The sequence below is a fragment of the Callospermophilus lateralis genome, chromosome 16, assembly GCF_048772815.1.
Source record: "Callospermophilus lateralis isolate mCalLat2 chromosome 16, mCalLat2.hap1, whole genome shotgun sequence".
Taxonomy (NCBI): domain Eukaryota; kingdom Metazoa; phylum Chordata; class Mammalia; order Rodentia; family Sciuridae; genus Callospermophilus; species Callospermophilus lateralis.
The window spans coordinates 80,720,472-80,740,153 of record NC_135320.1 but is presented as its reverse complement, the minus strand read 5'-3'; the positions used below and the strand labels follow the sequence as shown (position 1 = coordinate 80,740,153).

General features: G+C 46.0%; 1 protein-coding gene across 5 annotated transcripts in view; it reads left to right on the top strand.

The window, feature by feature from the left end:
- The window catches only part of Cyrib (CYFIP related Rac1 interactor B), a 141,748-nt gene that overhangs the window by 23,387 nt on the left and 98,679 nt on the right, over window positions 1-19,682 (top strand). For all 5 annotated transcript variants that reach the window (XM_076835756.2, XM_076835745.2, XM_076835753.2 and 2 more), the window contains exon 2: window positions 10,066-10,118. The gene's annotated coding sequence lies outside the window, so the exon portion shown is untranslated. The remainder of the gene's footprint in view (window positions 1-10,065; window positions 10,119-19,682) is intronic.

Below are 19,682 nucleotides of genomic sequence, written 5' to 3'. Positions count from 1 at the left end.
CCTTCAGCATTTTTTTGGGGTGCTGTTCCACTCTGAACCATTCAGAATCTTGCCCTCTTCCTGCCCTTTACCTTACCCTGCCCAGGGCTGGAGTACTTAACGTTGGACCCAGAATACTTGCGGAAGGTGTCTCTGCTGTCTCTGACATTAGCTCTTTCCTCCCTGGATGCCAGGGTCTGGGAGCACAGGGGAGGGCCCCCAGGGACAGGGTCGCTCTGTCTGCAGCTCTTTCCAGCCTGTCTGGAGGTATTGCAGCATTTGATCGACTGTGCGGCCACGGCCACGCAGTGTGGGTGGCTGCAAGCCAGGAAGTGCTCAGCGGGGCTGGAGGACATGCCTCTCCTCTGCCCCTCCCCACTCCCATGCACCCTCAGAGCACTTCTGTGGGCCTTTTGCAGAGGATACATGCCATTGGCCCTCCTGGAGGTCGATGAGGAAGTGCGGGGTGGCTGCTTCTCTGGGCTCAGAGGTGTTCAGAGGTGTTCCTGAGAGGTGACAGTAGGCCACCTCGGTCACACTCATCTCTTTGCTCCCAAGTACCCCATCCCTTACCTGCTCTCCCGGGAGCAATTCAGGTTTGTGGGTCTTGGAAAGGGTGCAAATATTTGATTTTAATTAAAGAAGTCTGGAATGAGGAATAGAAAAAGGTTACTTCTCCTTCATTATTTACGGACGGTGGTGGGCGGGGATACAGAATGCCTCCAGCCACATGGTCAGCCGGCATTGCCACGAGGATGAGGACCAGGCGCCCAAGAGGAGGGGCCAGGTGAGGGCAGAGGGTCAGCTGGGTAGGGGGCAGGGGATGAGAACGGCAGGTGAGGCTTGCCTGGGCCTGAATCCCGAGTGTGGAGAAGACGGGAGAAGGAGGGCACCTCTCATCCGAATTCGCTCAGTGAAACCACAGATAAGGGATAACTGGAGTCTTGTTTCAGTTACCCTCAGTCAGCCATGGTCCAAATATATATGGAAGTGTGCAGAAATAAGCAATTCAAGTTTTAAATGGCACACAGCTCTGACGAGTGTGTTGGGATCTCTGACGTCCTCCCCTGTCCTGGCCAGGATGGGGACCGTTCCTTGGTCCCGTGTGTCCACACTGTGGGCTCTGCCTGCCCCTGGCAGTTGAGACAGAGAGAGGCACGCAGGCCACAGTCGCATGACTTTTATGACCGTGTATCATTACAAATGTTCTGTGTTATTATTAGTTATCATTGCTCATCTCTCACTGAGCCTGGGAAGGACCGTGTGGGAAAAGTGTAGTACACAGGGCTCGGTTCTGTCCACAGTTTCTGCAGGTGCTGGAGGGCAGGGAGCGTATCCCCTGTGACTGGGGACTCCTGTCATACTTGCCACCTGTGGGTTCTTGCTGCCACTGGCTCTAGTGTCCTTTCCCTTTACTGACCTTAGTCTTCCTCACCAAGCCTTTAGTGCTAAATATTCTAATTCCCATTTTATAGCCAAGCAACCTGAGCCCAGAGAGGTTAAGAAACTTGTTCCAGATCATCCAGCTTCTGCTGGTGAGGCGCCAAATCACTGCTGAAAACTATGGGCCCCGGGGGTGGGGGTGGGGGCTGGGGTTGTGGCTCAGTGCTTGTCGCTTGTGTGAGGCACTGGGTTTGCTTCTCAGCACTGCATATAAAGAAATCAAATAAAGGCTCATTTGAAATTAAAATATATTTTTAAAAAATCGCTCCTTAAGGCTTTGAGGGCCTGTTAGGGCAGCCCGCCCACTATTTGAGGATGACCAGTGGGGTCCTACCCAGGAGAGCCTGAGAATACAAAAAATAAGATTTTTTCCTGATGGGCAGAGACTGTCTTTTGACTGTAAAAGGGTGGAAAAGAGGTGTGGGGGATGGGAAGGTCAGTGGGCCGCATGGGGGCGTGTAAGAGGAAAGAGAATAAACCCAGGAGCCCAGGGTTCCTGTCCCAGTCCTGCCCCCAGCATCATGTGGCTTTGGGTGAGTCATACCATCTCTGGAGCTGCTTCCTTCTCAGTGAAATGAGGGTAGCAACCACAATAATGGCATTTATTGTGGGTTTCCTAAGTGCCAGGTGCACGGAATCGGCTCCTGCCGTGCTTTCTGGGTTTGGTGAGGACGAAGAGGTTGTCCCTGCCAGCTCTGCTCCGGAGACACTGGATGGGAAGATCCTGGGGAACCGGGAGGTGCTTTACCAATAGTGGGGGAGGGGGAAGCCACTTGTGCTCCTCTGGCTCAGAGCCCTGCAAGCCATCTGACTGTTGTCCCTACAGCCAGAGGGAGGGAGAGAATCATTAACCACAGGACTCCTTGCCACAGCCCTAAATAGTGCACCTCTCTGTCGGAGGTCCTGCCTGGCTTGGCTGCCAGCAGAGTCACTTCTGGAGCATTCTGTGGGAAAACAGAGTACCCAGCTGGGCGCACCGTCACCTGGGAGCTGTCTGCAAACCCTGATGCCCAATTCTGGGGCATAGCATTTTTAAAAAGCTCCCTGGGTGGTTCTGATTGGTGGTTGGCTTCTCTTGGGACCCACTGCCCCTTTTGGCCCAGGGATGTATTAATTAGGGCCTAAGGGGTACCATAGAGGATGGGGGTGCACAGCTGCTCTGGCTTGCAGACCCTGCCCCACACCTGGGGCTGGAGGGGCCAGGTGGCCGCCTCTGTACATGCACCGCAGCACCTCTTTGCCAACTGGGTGGAGAGTTGGCCTGAATGCTCTTTCCTCCCTGCCTGGATCCCTGCCCCTGGGGCTTTGTGGGGCCTGCTAAGGGTAACCTGGCACAGGAATTCCACCCAGGGCCCTGTGCTCTGTGGCACCTGCTTTTAAAAATTTATTTTGTTATTTTTGTTTGGCAGGGTATTTTAATGATTTTATTAAGATAAATATAATTGATATACAATCAGAAAAATTACATATACTTAATGTATGCATTTTGGCCAGTTTGGACATACGTATGTTCTTTACCTAGATGGTGGTGACCTGGGTACCTTCTGAAGGGACTTGGTGATAGCTGGCAGCAGGCTTGGGGACAGAAATCAAGGTGTGGCAAGCCTAGTGGGCAGCCATGAAAATTTAGAACTACAATTTAAAATGGACAGGGATTCTGGAGGTCTGTTCAGAAGGATGCTCATGCAGTCACTTATTTTTTTTAGTTCAGAATCAGATTTTTCTAGCGTTGTAACATAAATTTAGCTACTTGTAGGGAAGTCCTATTTCTGGAAGTTCTACTATTGGCCAGCTACTTTCTGAACATTCTTGACAAGTAAATTTCAAGGATTGCTGATGAAGAAATCAGCGTCCCTGAGAAGTCCCATGCCCCATTAGTAAACAACCAGGCCCAGACGTGGACCCAGGTCTGCCTGCCTCCCATGCTCATCCCCAGGGATTGGCCATCCAGGACTGAAATTCCACTCAGTAAACCAGAGCTGAGCAGTCCCACAGAGTAGCCACTAGCTACTTGGAGCATTTAAGTTTAAATTGGTTACAATAAAATAAAATAAAATAAAATATTTGGTTCTTCAGTACCACTAGCCAGACTTCCACTGCTCAGTAGCCACATGTGGGTCGCTGGTGCTGTGGTGATGGACAGTGGAGGTGTGGACCATCTGCATTAAGGCAGAAGGTTCTGTGGGACAGCACTGAGCATGATTGGCCTGTCAGGGCTGACTCTGTTGGTGTCCACCACTGAGGTGACCAGCGTGCTGGTTGGGACTGGCATTGCTATAGCTGGGAAACTCCTGGCAAATGGGGATAAGATGGACACCAACTTCATTACTCACAGTTTCCAAGTTCATGTCACTACTGTTTCTAGTGCCAGGACACAAAGAGGAATGTGTACCTACTGACTCCAAGTCCAACACCGTTGGAAGAATAGGTGATGGCCTCCTTCATGTTTATGTGAGCAATGCTGAGAGTGAGGGTCACTTGTCCTGGACCCCAAGCTCCCAGTTAACAGTCTTTCAATGTTCAAAAGGGTTACAATCTTAGAAAAGATAGCATGCGAATAATAGCAGCTCCACTAAGCTTTATCCTGTCAGCGGTTAGCACAGCTCAATTATTAAACTAACCCTGGTTATTTTTGAAAACATAAGACAGAGAATTTTTATAAACTTGTGATGGACCCTAGAATTAGTCATCCTATCTCAAAAGGATCCCGGAGTGTGCATGGGATTCACACATTGGTGGTGAACGTGCTTTGAAAGCCCAAGGTACCCTGTGTGGTTCTGGCATTGGGACTGTAGAAAGTTGTGTTTTAAAACCTGCACACACCTGCACAGAACCTTCGTATTAAACCCTTCACGCTTTAAGGACATTCTTGGGGATTAACTTTGGCTTTGCAGATATCAAGGACACTCCTCAAGTGTCATGCAGGATTGGGAGCTGCAAAGACAGCTAGCACGAGCTGTGATTGGGAAATGGAACAGTCTGGAGTGTGCCTCAGGGCCCTTTCCTAGCCCCATCCTTGGCAAATGATAGGAGTATACAGTGGGACATGGGATACTTCAGAATACCCCAGCGCAAGGTAGAGTCCCTCCAGACGTGTTTATTCCAGGGCTCATCCTTGGTTCTCTGGTCTCTAGGGGTCCTCTGGAGGTCTGTCACAGTAGGGTTTCAGATGGTGCAGTTTTTCCAACAACAAATCCGAATCAGCCAAGACAAATTAGGATCACTTGTGTGAGGGCTTTTCCATAACCATCTCACACTAGTAATTTAGTGCTTGGCTGACCAGAATATTAAATGAGACATGAGTTAGAAAGAGAAGGTCTAACATTCAGATAATGGAAGTGTCTAGCTATTTAACATTCCTAGAGGATCAAAACTAAAATTAATACCTCTAGAATACCGATACTGTGGGCCCACCTTGAAAGTACTTAGGATCTCATTGGAAGTGTCAAGGCAAAGGTGATAATAAAAAGTGGTCTGTCATTATCAAGCAGGGGAGTTGAGAAGAACCTATTAGGGCTGCCACTTCGATGCTGTCTTTGTGTGCCCTCGTCACCCTGTCTGAACCCAAGTCACCCTGTGTTGCGATAGCCAGTCTGCCTGCTCTCCTGGGTGAGACCCTTGAAGGTGGGGACCGTGTCCTCATCATGGTCTGGAACACAATGGTCAGTCATGGTATTCTTTATCAGGGTGCCAAGCCATTGTCCCATGTATGATGGTTTTTCTCTTATTAGGATGTAACATACAGAGACCTGTGAGCCATGCTTGTTTTGGGATATAAGGTTTTAAGTCCAGTTGGTTTACAACATGGAGTGGCTAGTTTGGAGAGGACTGTAGAAGATCTGCTGACCGTGAGCACCACCACGGGCAGCACATTTTCCCTTGTGCCCACTCCATGCCTGCTCTGCCTGGCACACACCAGGTCAGAGGGTGAGGCAGGAGTCCATTCCCTCGGCAGGGCAGGGAGACACCTGAAAATGTTCTTCAGTGAAACATTCTCATTGTGAATCAGGAATTGTCTTTCTTGTCGTGTCTGGTTTTCCTTCCTTCCTTCCTTCCTTCCTTCCTTCCTTCCTTCCTTCCTTCCTTCCTCCTTCCCTCCTTCCTTCCCTCCTTCCCTCCTTCCTTCCCTCCCTCCCTCCCAGGACTGAGGGGTGTCATGGACGTACATAAGACTGTCTTTCCCATTAAGCTCAGGGGGAAGTGGCAGTGAGAGACCCTTTGTGACTAAGGGCAGAGCTGGTGTTTTCAGGTAACTCTGGAACAGCTGAGTGCTAACCAGTAGCTGTCTCTGCCCCCCTCAAGTGGGCAGGTGAGTTACCTGTGTGTGTGGGGGGGGGGCGGGGGGGAGGGTTACTTGTGCTATTTTCCCATGAAAATGTGAAGAGGAACTGATTTGCATACAAGCCTGTCTCTGTGCCCAGGGGCACCATTCTCCTCATTTTGCATGTTCCTGCTGAGTCGTGTCCTCATAGGGTGAACAGAGTTTCGGTCCAGTTTAGAAAAATGACCATGAATTAAAACAATTCTGAATACTCATTATAAGTAGCTAATGTTTATGGCCTCTTTACTCTTTATTAGCCACTGTTCTGAGGGACAGTTTTATTAAATAAAATGATTCATGGTTGTTGGAAATATTAGAGTACTTGTAATTGAATGGGATTATGGGTGTACATTTGTAATTTTATTAACAGGGACAGAATGAATCACGGTAAAGAAAAAAATAACAAGTAGTAAACAAGCCAATAAAATTACGAGATGAATTCACCGAGGGGAAGGTGTAATTATTTGAATTATATTTTCTTGTTTAATTAACATTTATTGTCTTCTGGGGAACAGGCCCTATTGGGTACTTTCAGATCTGCTATTTTATTTAATTACAAAGAGTTTGCCACTTCCAGATAAGATTTCCCATGGGCTTCCTTTGACTAATGAGTTACCCAAGCCCGTGCTTCTTAGTCCTGGCTGCACAGGAGAATCACCTGGGGAGCTTCGGAGACATCTGCAGCTGGGGTGCATCCTCTGAGAGTCTGTTTGCCTGTGCAGGGTTGGTACCTTGTGAGAGTGTTTTAAAACTCGGCTCAAGCCAGAGATGTCATTTCACTTGCAGAAAAAAATATTGACTTAAACTTTTCAGCAATAGGCAATGGTTGTGAACTTGAATAGTGTTTGCTGTGCCTGGGGGAATAAGCAGGACACCTATTTTCCTTTGCTTGTGTCTTCTTTTTTTTTTAAGTATTTATTTTTTAGTTGTAGTTGGACACAATATATTTTATTTTTATGGGGTGCTCAGGATTCAACCCAGGGCCTCGCGCGTGCTAGGCGAGTGCTCTACCACTGAGCCACAACCCCAGTCCCCTGCCTGTATCTTCTTAAGTGGGAAGTGTCATAAGAATAGTGGAATGAAGCAGGCTACAAAGAGCTGCTCTAAAGGTTTCAAACCCAGAATTTTCAGGTGTGTTTAATTTGTGGCCTGGGTTTTGCTCTATGGTGTTTATCAGAAGCATTATGCTAGTGACTTGCCTCAAAAGAAGGTTATGGGTGTTTATTAGTTTTAAAGAAAAAGGACCTATTTAAGGACCTTCTGTACAAAAGGTGATTCCTTTTAATGGAATACATACATATGGACAGACTACAGGTATGTGAATAAAAAAGCTCAGGAGGATGCAGAATTGTAAGGAATTCTTTTTCTTTTGGTAGTGAGATCATGGGTAGAATGTCTTCTTTCAACTCCATTGTAGGGAAGTTGCTTCATAGTGAACTTGGAAAGAAAAAAACCAAGTAAGTGGTTCGGAAGGCTCAGCTTCTCTTTAAAAATCATCTGGCTTTGGATCACAGAGAATTAACTCTAAGAATGATTTATAATAAGAAATACATTCAGTTCTTTAAAAAAAAACCTCGGTCATCTTCATAAACAGATTTGATTCAGTGGGGACATTTAGTCCTTCCTGGAAAGCCTGAGGCTCGAGGTGTGGTGTGGCTGGGAACTAAAAATGGTGGTCAGTGTTCAGATCTCAAGGCTCAGTGTCCTAGGGAGCGCCAGGAGGTAGAGTGCTGGGCTGGTGATCCAGCCTCCTAGGAGCTGTCCCCATGTGCTCTGGGTGAGCGCTCACTGACAGAAAGGGACCTAGGTGCCGTTCTGCAGGCATTTTGAGGATCTGCTGTGTGTCAGGCATAGCGCAGGCAGAGGGGACAGACACTGGTTCCACCAAAACCCGCAGCAGCCTTCAGGTATCCTGACACAGATTCCAGCCTTCTTCAGCTGAAAGAGGGAGTGGCTGAGAGGCTGATTGTGTGAAGGAGCCCTGGGTGGTTCAAAGAATCAAATGATAATAGAGGATGCGCTCTCCTTTGAATTCCAAGAGGACAAGGAGGAGGAAGGACAAGGGCTGATATGGGATGGTTGGGACCCTCCACTTGGGCCCCAGAGCAGACTCCAGGCTTCAGCATGCCAGTGACGGGGTTCCAGGGGAAGAGGCCCCAGGTTATGGAGGACCACAGAATCGGCTCTGAGGGCTGGGAAGGGCCCTAGGGGGCCACCTGGTTCCCTTGACATGTCCACCCTCCTGCACATCCAGTCTTCTCTGTTTCCACCTCCAGTGCTTGACCAGGTGACAGTGACCTGTGCAGGTACCCCGAATGCTGCTTCGAATCCACTTGCCTCTGGCCAATTCTAATTTGTCTCTTCGTCACTTTCACCATGTCCCTGAGGCCGTCTGTCTTAAGTTCTCCGTCACTGTTCACCCCTGCTGAGCTCATGGGTTACCCCCTTCTGTGGTCACTGTGCACCTGTCCTCACCCTTCTGGTTGTTTTTTACCTTCTGGGTTGTAACTGCTGGTCCACCTGCGGTTGCTCCGGCTGATCTCTGAGAGCTCCTGGGTGGTGGGGAAGGCTCTGTGCCTGAAAGGACTCCAGGGCCACAGCTTGGCACACAGAGGGCACTCAGGAGCTCTGTGTGCGAGTGAACAGGAGTCCTTGCTCTGTAGCGAAGGACACTGGGGCTCAGAGAGGCTAGGGGACTTGCTAGGAGTCCAGCAGCTCTGGAGCCCACGGTAGGTGTCCGCAGAGGAGACAGGAGGTGGTTGCCAGGGCCACATCCAGGTTCTCTCTGCCCCTATTTGTAAGGGAAAGACAGGTGCCCTTGTTTTGAAATGCCCACCCTGCTTCTTCCAGAGCCACACTTTGTGTCATGGGTCTGTTTCCAAGTGGCACAGAAGCCAGCTTTCTCTCGGTGTTCCTAAAAACCAAGCAAGGCAGGAGTTCTGTGATTTGTGTGCTTTTTCTAATTTCTAGCACTTTGCTGAAGGCCCTAAAATTTTTCCCAAGTTAACTATTTGTCCCCATTTCCCATTTTGTCAGTCTAGTCCAAGTAGCAGAGAGAAGGAGAGCTCATCCTTACAGTGACAGGCGTGTGTCTGTAGCAAGAGGAATCAGGAGAACTGTCGTCCTGGGTTGGGGCATGTGTGTGTGTGTGTGTGTATGCGTGTAGCGTGACATACATGTGTGGCGTGTTTGTGGGTGTGCATGTATGTTCATGGTGGTCCATGTATGTGTGTGATGGGGTTTCTGGCATGTGTGGGATGTGTGCTACATATGAATGGCATGTGGTGTGTGACATGTGATGTACGTGTGCGGTATGTCCATGGCGTGTGCACCCATCTGAGGACACGGCTCGTGAGCATGGCAGGTGGCTCTTCTCTGGCCCCTGAGCCCCGGGGTCGGGTCGGGTGGCTGCTGTTTTAAGGGAGTGTTCAACCCCCAGGACAGCAACCGCAGAAGCACTGTGCTGGCAAAGCAGCAGAGGTGGCAGAAACCACCAGCAGACGGTGGCTCCCACGGCAGTGAGACCTGGCCCCCAACCTTTTGTGAATAGAATGCGCTGGTTAAGTGGCTTCCGGTAGCTTCAGCACCCAGTGAAAAGCAAAACGAAACTCCAGGGCCACCACACATTGAATCAGAATAGAGGCCAGGAAAAGGCCTGTGTTTCAGTCCTTCCGGTGACCGGGCTGTCCAGACTGCAGGCTTTGCCCCGCTTTCCTGGCTCAGTGTGGTGCGTGCATCCAGTGGGATGTTGTTTAACTCTGGCTTTTCTGAAAACTCTTCTTTAATTCATAAACGTTTGCTGCTGCAAGAGATTTGGGGGGTGACAAAGCTGGTGTCATGTACAGGTTTGCTCTCCTTTCTCTGCAAAGTAGAAAACTAAAGCAGGAAGTGATTCAGGGGCACAAAGGCTGAGCTTTCTGCTGGGACCAGGACATGCTGCTGCAGTCTCCAGTTCCAGTGTCTTTCCCTCAGAATTTGTAATCTCAAAGGACAGACGGACCCCCCCCCCCCCCCCCCCCCCCCGCCTCTGGGGCAGCACTGTCCTGCAGTGGTAGGAGTTTGGTTTGGGTCTCTGCTCTTGTTGTGCAACCTTTAGCAAGTTGCTTAACTTCTCTGAATCATCATTTCTTTATTTGTAATACCCATGATTGTTTTGAGTATTACATGAAAACTAGTGTGAAAGAACCCCGTTACAGTCTGTAAAATGCTACTTGGACTTGTTATTCCCAATGTATCTGGTTTAGGGAAAAGGAACAGTGACCAGAACTTACTGGGAGCCGTGTGCGTTGTAACTTGTTTAATCCTCTGTAACTCTTTTACAGGAGAAGGCACTGAGGCCCGGAGTTGGAGTCATTCGTTCAAGGTTACCACGTTGGTAAGTGTGTGACCGTGGCCTTGTGGCCTCCAAGCCTGGGCTCTTCATCACTTCACCGAGGAGGAGTTAAAGCCGTGGCTGTGGCCTGGGGGTGGGTGTGAGTTCAGCAGCAGCAAAAGCCTCTGCCTCTTCAAGTCAGAACACACACCTTCTTCCATTTGCTCTGTGGATCTCTCTTGTGATTATCAAATCCGATTTTTATTCTAAATAACTTTAATTTTGGAGGGAAGGTGACATTTCCAGCCTTCCTATTATCCATATTGAGAGTAGTAGGTAATACTTATGCATTTTTTCTGGATGTAGACTCTGTGCTAAGCACTATACAGGAACTGAGCCTAAGAGCAGCCCTACAAAGTTGAGGTTCGAAGAAGGAAAGTCCCTTGCCCAAGGTCAATGTGTTAGGACAGGGTGGAGCCTGTCTTCAACCACTGTGGCCTTGTCACACCATAGGCCCTTGTGGAAGACCACGAGGCTCTGTGAGCCTCTCTTGGAGCCTGGGTGCCCTCTGCCTGACGGGCACTTCTGGCCTGTCTCTTCTCTTCTGGCCTAGTCTCCTCACTGCCCTCCATTTGGCCTGCTGGCCTTGGGTGAGACTTAACCATGGAATGGAGACACTTGACTGAAAGCCTGGTGGCACTCTGCTAGGGCATGCGACTTGGATTTGAGTGGAGCTATACATCCTGTAGAACGCGCGAAACTTAATCACGCAGCTTGAGGAATTTTTAATATGTTGCAGCCCTCTAGCTACCCCTAAGCCAGGGTATTCTGTATGCCCAACCTTCCAGGAAGATCCCCCATGTCCCTTGGCAGTTAGTATTGCCTAAGAGATAACCATGATTCTGACTCTATCATCATAGATTCATGTTTCTAATTTATCAAGATCCAAACATACCTGCTGGACAAAAACGAAACCAAGTACAAGTAAAAACAACGCTTTGACAGTGTGGGTGACCCTGTCATTCTACCTGATGGGTGTCTCTCTTGGAGTGTGTGTGAATAGGGGCCACGGTCTGCTGTGGCCTCTGTTTATCTCTCTTCCCGCGGTTATTTGAGAGTGTGAGCATCTTGTGCCACTGAGTGTTTCTCATATTTATAGATGGTAATTATCCCACAACATGGCCCTAAATCTGAGCCAGCTCTTTCATATGGTGCTCAACCCAAGAAACCAAATTCTGCTGGAGGAAGAACTGGCAGTGGACCTCGTGAGAGATGGTTTGTCCGTCTCCAATGTAAGACCTTATTGTGGGACTTTCAGGAGGATTTTGGACTCTTTAATTTTCATATATAGACCCTAATCCTCGAACTAGATGCAGTTTTAATACAGACAAAACTCAAGTGTGGGTAAGTGTTTATATTGGAATTGGTGACTTAGAACCCTTCTGGGAAATGGGGGACCAAGCTGAGTTACATGAATCTTTCCTGGTACAAATGCAGAGTTGATGAAAATATAAGAATTCTATCCAGGGGAGCTTAAGAAAAAAGAAAATCCACTAGTGTCAAAAATGAAGAGAGAAATGGAAGCCCTGTGGTTGCATGTGGGCCAAAGCTGTGACCATTCCTGGGGCTTTTACATCCAGGTTGAGTCCCACAAGTCTGGAGGCTGAGGTCTTAATACGCAGTGGGTCTAGAAATGAGGTCTGGGCTCAAGGTATAATTAAATGCTCTGGAGCCCTGAAGGGCTGATCTCTTCATGATAAGACTCTAAAAAAATTCCACTGCCTAGAAATTTACCTTGAGTTGAAAAATGTCAGCAATGAGAAGTTAAAAACCTGGCACTGAACCATATGTGGTTGTAGAATATGTGTGGATATTTGTATATGGATGTGTGTGTGTGTGTGTGTGTGTGTGTGTGTGTGTGTATGTGTGTGTATGAACCTAGGAACTTACACTTGTACCTGCAAGGTGAGTACCCTCTGAACTAAATCTTCAGCCCTTTTATTTTATTTTATTTTGAGACAGAGCCTTGATATGTTCTCCAGGCTGACCTTGAACTTATGATTTTTTTGCCTCCTCCCAAGTCACTGAGATTACAGGTGTGCATCACCACACCTGGTGTGGAACCTATATCTTTATTACTTATAAGATATGAGATCCTTCTACCTGAGCAGTTAACCCTAGTAAGTGGTCTAATACTATAGAATCCCCTAAAACCAACACAAAATCACTCCATAGGTATATTTGAATAATCTATACCCAATGGAACTCCCACAGGAAAAACTAACTTTTCTGAAGATGAGTCTACAATTGAAAACTAAAAATTAGGAAACCAAGCATTCCAACTTGGAAATATTAGAACATTCTAAGAGAGACCATAAAGTAGTATATTTAAAATAATTAAGGAAAAACAGTGATCTGGGTGTGGTGGTGCATGCCTGTAATCCCTGCTTCTTGAGAAACGAAGGCAGGAGATCACAGTTTGGGGCCAGCCTTGGCATTTAGCAAGACTCTGTCTCAAAATTTAAAAAATAAAAAGGATTGGGATGTAGTTCAGTGGTAGAGCACTTGCCTTGCATACATGAGACCATGGGTTCGATCCCCAGCAATGCCAAAAAATAAAAAAGGAATAATGATACCAAAGAGATAAAGAGTTGTGAAAAAAAGAATATTAGAAAAGAAACCAAATTGAAGTGAGAAATAATATAATTAAAATCTAACCAAAGAGTTCAATGAAAGACTAGACATAGCTAAAGAGAGAATTAGTAAACTGGAAGGTAATATTAACAGTTAACTTTTATTAAGTATATAGTATGTGCCAGATTCCATTCTGCATACTTTACCCAATCCTCAGTACAAAATTATGAGGAGGCAGTGTCATTATCATCTGTTTTATAGATGAGGAAATTACGGCACTTGCCCAAGATAAGTGATAGAGCTGGACTGTTTAATGTAGCCTTGAGCCTGCGCTTGCAATCACTACACCACAAGAAATCAGCAGGAAATAAGCAGTAAATAATAAAGAGAGGAAAATATGAAAGGATAGAAAAGAAGCATAGATTCTCATAACTGCTTTATATTTTAAAAATTTATCTCAACTCCCCCAGTTGTCAACTCTTAGACTCCAGGTCACATCCATATATCAAAGGAAGAGGATCAGAGATAACAAAGCCAATGCTAAATACCATCTCTACCACAGCAACCCATCAACACACTTGGATGGCCCAAATACCCAGTTGTTTGGGAAAAGTACACCTACAGCCCAGACACAGAAAGAATCATCTATTAAGGACAATGCATAACTGAAATATGAAGGCACAGAAATGTCTGAAGTGAGGCACAGTGTTTTCATGTCTTCTCCATGCTTTCTTTAACTCTGTCCTTTGCCTTCTGTGAAAATCTGCTTTGTCTATACTATAGTCTTTTCCCCCTTTTCAGCTTTTGACCTCTTTATGGATACCAATGTTATTTCTAAGAAACTTGGCTTCTAGTCAGATTTCCTAGAAACACCTTCGTATTATTAATCAAATTGAATACAGTTAATAAGAATTAACAAAAAAAAAAAAAAAGAAAAGAAAAGAAGCATAGAAGATACTACTTAAGTCTATGTACAGAGACTAACGGAGAGGTAGTATAGAAAACATAGGGGTTAGATGGCCTTTGAGATTTCTTCCTGTCATTAGGTTTTAAGAATTTGTAACGAGGTGGGGGGCAGGGGGGGTTACTGGGATGATGACTCATTGATAGAGCACTTGCCTGGCACATGCGAGGCACTGGGTTTGATCTTCAGCACCACATAAAAATAAGTAAATAAAGGTATTGTGTCCATCTACAACTAAAAAATATTTTTTTAAAAAAAGGAATTTATAACCAGGTCAGCATCAAAGGCAGAACACTCAGTGAAGATGGTATAGCCTCATTTCCCCTGTAGTATGCATTGATATGCTGGTAAATATTCAAAGCAGGCTCTCTGGGGAAAAAGTCCTGATCAGTAGCAGTTGCTGATTCCTGTGGTGTCCATACTTCCACAAGAAGATGTTGCTGAACTTGGGGTTGGGAAGAAATGAGCAGGCAGGTCTCTTGAGCCAGTGTGAGCTCACACCACTGGCTCTCACAGCCACTGAATTTTAAGCTCTCATATGTGGTTCTCAGGGACTAAAAGAGACAATGGAACAAGAGAGGAGGAGCAGTGCTCTCCTTTCTTTCCTTGTATTTAAAAACAAAACAAAAAGCTGTCTTTTGAATGTGGGCAGAGCAACTGGCATATTTCTTATGCTATTGGTGAGGGTGAAAATCAGTACAACTTCTTTGAAGAGCAATTTGGCACAATCTGCCAACATGGTAAGTGCATGTACCCTCTGACCCTGCAGTTCTGTATCAAGGATTGTATGACCTTATATCTTATGATTTTTCTTAGTTATCATGTGTGTGAAGGTGTATGTGATGTTTATTCATCATCTGGAAGAGTGAGACTCTGGGAGCAACTTAAATAGACATCAGTAGAGAATTGACTAAATGTATATCATTAAAGTAGAATGCTGTGCTACTGTTCAAAGTACTTAGTGTCCTATATGTGAAGAACGAATGGTTTCCAGGATATGCACTTAAGCTAAAAAAAAAAAAAAAAAGTCAATGTATGGTTAATGTGGTGGCACACTCCTGTATTCCCAGTGACTTGGAAGGCTAAGGCAGGAGGATTGCAAGTGTGATGCCAGCCTCAGCAAATTAGCAAGGCCCTAAGCAACTTAGACTCTGACTCAAAATAAAAAAATAAAATGGGCTGGGAATATGGCTCAGTGGTAAAGTGCCTGTGGGTTCAATTCCCAGTTTAAAAAAAAAAAAAATTCAATGTGTAGAAAAGGATGTCTGGTATGCGGTCATATGTGCAAAAAGAGGGGTATAAGTGCTTTTACACACCTCACCCCACACAGATACAGACATATGGTTGATTATGCCTAGACTATAGATGGAAAGAGACTTCAAAAAGAAAGAAAGGTGTTTGGGGGACCTCATACTTCCTAGGGAAAGGTTAGGAGATTATGGACTGAGGTGGACAGAAGTCTTCTGACTATACATCTTTTTTTGGTGGGGGGAACATTTATTTTCCCAGTACTGGGGCTTGAACCCAAGGCTTGGCACATTTTATTTTGGAAGTTTTTTTTTTTTTTTTTGGTGTGTGTGTGTTTTAAAGCATATAGTAGTTTTTGCATTAAAACTAAATTGGTTAAAATTACTTGGTTGGGGGGTCTTTACCATGAAAACCCTTCTGTCTTTGGAGGGGGTTAGCAGGGCTTCTTGGTGGAGCCTCTAACCCACAATGGGAAACCAGCATTTAGTGAGCTGGGGCCAAGCCCCCGGCACATCCCTGTACTGTCTGGCTTAGTCTTCAGTCGCCCAAAGGGCTGTAGGTCTCTTCGTTGCCTGGCCGATGAGCAATAATGGTGAACTTCATTTTCAAGGAGTTGGGAAGAAAGTAGTTATGCAAGGTACTGGGATGTGAGCAGAGGAAGTGCAGTTCCAGAATGTCCTGGGGGAGTTTCAGAAGCAAAGGTGATGCAGCTGTGTTATAGGGGACGGGCAAGGCACCCAAGACAGCAGGAAACCGTTTTATTTGGCTTCAGCCAGGTTCAGAGGGCACAGCTTTCATTGTAATCAATCAATCCCCTGAACCCCAAGTTCACGTAGTTTCAGAACTTTATACCCAGCATGTAAGGAGAGGTGCTCAGAAGTTCACAGTCTGAAGAAGTTCACACAAAAGCAGCTTTTTCTTTCACTGTTCAGGGTAAGTTAACCCTTCAAGGGCAACACCTGAGAAGGGGGCAGCTGCTTCTCCCCTTTCTTTCCTCCCGGGCCAGCTGTTACCAGGGAGCCCAATTGGTAACTTCTTTTATCTTAAAAATGTAGACATCTCTGTGAAGCCCCAGCTCAAAGACAGAGGCCTTGTTAAAGGTTCTGACTTTTTTTTTTTTTAATCAATTTTTGCATTTGCAAACACACTTCTACAAACGACTATACTGGATAATGTTTGTGAAAATCAAGTGAAGAGGCGTCCAGCACCTGGAGTGCTGATTTCTTCCCAGCCAGTGGCCAAGTAATAGAGCCACAGGGAAAACAGGAAGTTTACCTGCATTGAACTCTTCTATAGAGACTCTTTTGCTGATAGTTCTAAAATCAGTTATGGTGAAGATTTCTGGAGAAGTTTGGTTAAGGTTTTCTGTGGGGGAGGGGGTGCCACTACAGCTGCTGTTAGCAATCTGAGGTATCCAGAAGGCATCTCAAGCCTCCCTACCTCCTGCCACTGGTCTTGGCACCTCCCCTGGAACCACATGCAAGGGATTCCGTCACTATTAATTCTTCCAACTGTAAGATTCTTTGCTCTGGAAAGTTGGAGCTCTTTCTGGAACAAATGAACCTCCAGTGTGTTTAGAAAACAAGAAGCAAGGAGAATCTGTCCTGCAGTGTCCCCCTTTTCTGACTGAGTTTTTATCTTCCCAGTTCTGTTGAGGATGCATCATCAAAGTTCCCAGAGACAATTAACTTCCATTCACTGAAAAAGAGTGACCTTTAGGACTTTTCCAGAGCAAATAGATGTTCCCAGAAGAGTTTGTATTGTTGCTGCTGTTGTCCACGGTAGGCCACATGCCCAGCCACCACCAAGTGTTTTCTAGAACACAGGTCTCCTCCTGCCCTCTCTCCTGTTGTCGTTTGGACATAAACTCAGGAAGTGGGTCATTCATCTTGAAGGGCTGTTTTTATGATGCTGCTCTAGTTTGATCACAATAGTCCAAGTGGGCAGGAAAATGGGAAAGATGAGAATCAGCCTCACACAGAAGCCGACGGGTCCGTTACTTGTGTTGTGTCATCTGTAACAATCCCATGAAGTTCTCCAAAGTGAGGGTCGTTTGATCTTAGCACTTTGCTGGTCTCCAGACAGTTATTCTGTGCTGAAGTTTCATTGCCCGCTCTGCCGCAGGGGATGCCGTGGTTTTAGTTTACTGGAAGGTGAATGTGAATCTGCAGTGGTATCTGACTCCCCCAGATTCTGTCTTCGGTGTCGGAGCAGCGGTGGAGAGTATGCCCTGGGAGGCCTTCCTCATGCCCCTTCCTGTGCTCCTGCTGCACTCTGTGGATTTTAATTAGAGTGATTACTCCACTGGCCTCCCATGCTGGCAGTGGTGTGTGGCTATCTCTATATCAGGCAGCCAGGGCCTGGGAGGCTGGTGGGGCTTATCTGGCCTCATCTGTGGGTAGCCAGCGTGGAGCATGTCACAGCCCTTCAGGTTTCATGAGTCAGGATTCTTTCCATCTCCAAACAGAATCCCAACCCGAACTGGTTTCTGTAGAAGAGGAATTTTGTTGGCTTATTTAATTGAAAAAAATCTAGAGATGGAATTTAAGGCATGGAAAACCCAAGGCTTAAACAGTTATTACTAAGTTTTACACAGTTTTTCACCATCTCTCAGTGCTGCCTAGATTTCATTTTTGGATTGTGGTATAAGATGGCTGTTAGCAATTCCAGCAGTTCCACTTTCCCAGTAGTTCAACCAAAGTCTCAGATTCGAGTGTCGCTGTTTTTGATTAGTCTTTTTTGGGTAACATGCACATCCCTGAACCAATCCCTGTGGTGAGATGGATGCAATTCTCTGACTGGCCTTCTTGGATCAATTGTCTACCCCTTGAAGAAGCTAGGCTGGGGTCTACACGTCCTGGGGCACAAGGACTGAGAAAGGAGAGCCGGGTGTAACCCAAGCCAGTCCAGGAACCATTTGTGAATGGTGGGTAGGCAAAAGAAAGGAGGTCCAATAGAGTAGGTTTTTAATCAGTGTTTACTCGATGAATGAATTAACAGATGAATGAGCAACCGGGAGCTTGCTGCCGATTCTGTGAGCTGGTTACACAATACTCCGAGTGGGGTTTTAACAGATGGAGCCTTTACAGAGAGGAGAGATAGAAGGGAGCCCTGAAATCAAGTCATTAAATTAGTGGAAATATTTAGCAAGAAGCAGGAGACGGATATGTGGTAGCTGATTCCAGATGTCTGAAGGGTATTCATGGAGAAGGAACGTTTGTCATTTTCCTACTTCATGGCAGAGGCGGTGGTTAGAAACTTTAATATTATCACCTCACTTTTATTTTTATATAGACAATCAATTCATGTTGAGTATAGAAAATCCAAAAATGCCCAAGAAAGAGAAAAATGAAAATTTTACCACCTAGGGCTAATTGCTATTAATATTTTGATATGTAGACTTCCAATCTTTCTTCTCTAGAGTTGCATTTTAAAACATTCTTATTTAATTGTGTGTGTGGTGCTGGGGATTGAACGCATGGCCTTGTGTACCAACTGAGCTATATCCCCAACCCTATTACTTCATTTTGATAATTGTGTTTGTCAGAGAAAAAAAACTGTGGCTCAGAGAATTTAGGAATTCGCCTGAGGTCCAAGACCTAGGCACTGATAGGGTTAGCATTCAGTCCCGTCTGCCTGAGGCTCAGAGGCCTTCTCCCTTTCTGGTCTGTGATTTAACTGCTGCACAGCCAGGAGGCTACTCAATATTAGGGTTTCCCTGAGTTCTATTCTGATAATCTTGATTTTATCACTGGTTGTATGTCCACTCACTCATCTTCATTCGTTTACTCAGGACTTTTCACTGGGTGCTTTCTGGGTGCCAGGTGACAGCCTCTTTTGCCTTTTGGTTTTGTTATCAGATGCCCTTCTTTTATGGCTTTATGGCAGCCCTACAGGAAAGAGCTACCATCTCTCCCCAGAGACACTGAGCAATATTTCTGAGCTTTGCTATGATTGGACCATCTCGGGGCATGTGTCTATCCCTCAACCAATGATGGTGAAAGATGGGTTGGCGCTGATTGGTTTAGATCATTCAGGATCTACCTCCAGAACAGGAGGTGAAGTTGTCCTGACTGAGGGATACTGGTTGATGTGGGGAGGGGAGTAGATGTTGACAGAGGCTGGGACAACCTCTCGGTGGTGGTTGGACGTGCTAGGACCAGCATACAAGGTAAGGCGTTTTCTCTTTTCATAGGACACTCATCTTCTTAGTACACGAACGTTACATTCCTGGAATGCTAGGCACTTTCATGTATTTGCACACTTAGTTCTTATAGCATCCCTGTTAAGTAGGTGGCTATTTCCATTTGACAGGGGAGGAAACAAGTTTAGAGAGGTTGGGCTGCTGCTGGCAGCCCCCCTCCTAGGAAGCTGGAGAGAGGTGTCTCTGGGATGGTTGTTGGGAAAATAGATTGTTAATAGAGATCCTGAAAAGATTTGTCTAATGACTTCCATGATAAGCAGGACCTTGGGGAAAGTTACTGCTTTTCATTTTAAGATTTTACTAGGGAAATCCTGCCTGCTCTTTTTCTTTAACCAACTATGGGTGGGAGGAAAACTCCTCTCTCAGGTTTAGGTAGGCAATGGGTAATTGAATGAGCTTCTAAGAAAAGCAGAACCATTGTTAACAAACAATGCTCACAAGAGATGGTTGCATCAGATACTTTTATAAAAATGGCTTCTCTCTCCTTTTGACTTTTCTGCCTGAGGCTGCCATTAGCTTTTAAGGCAGTAGAGTAACTATTATGTAATTATATATAACCTTTCTTTCCCTTGGGCCC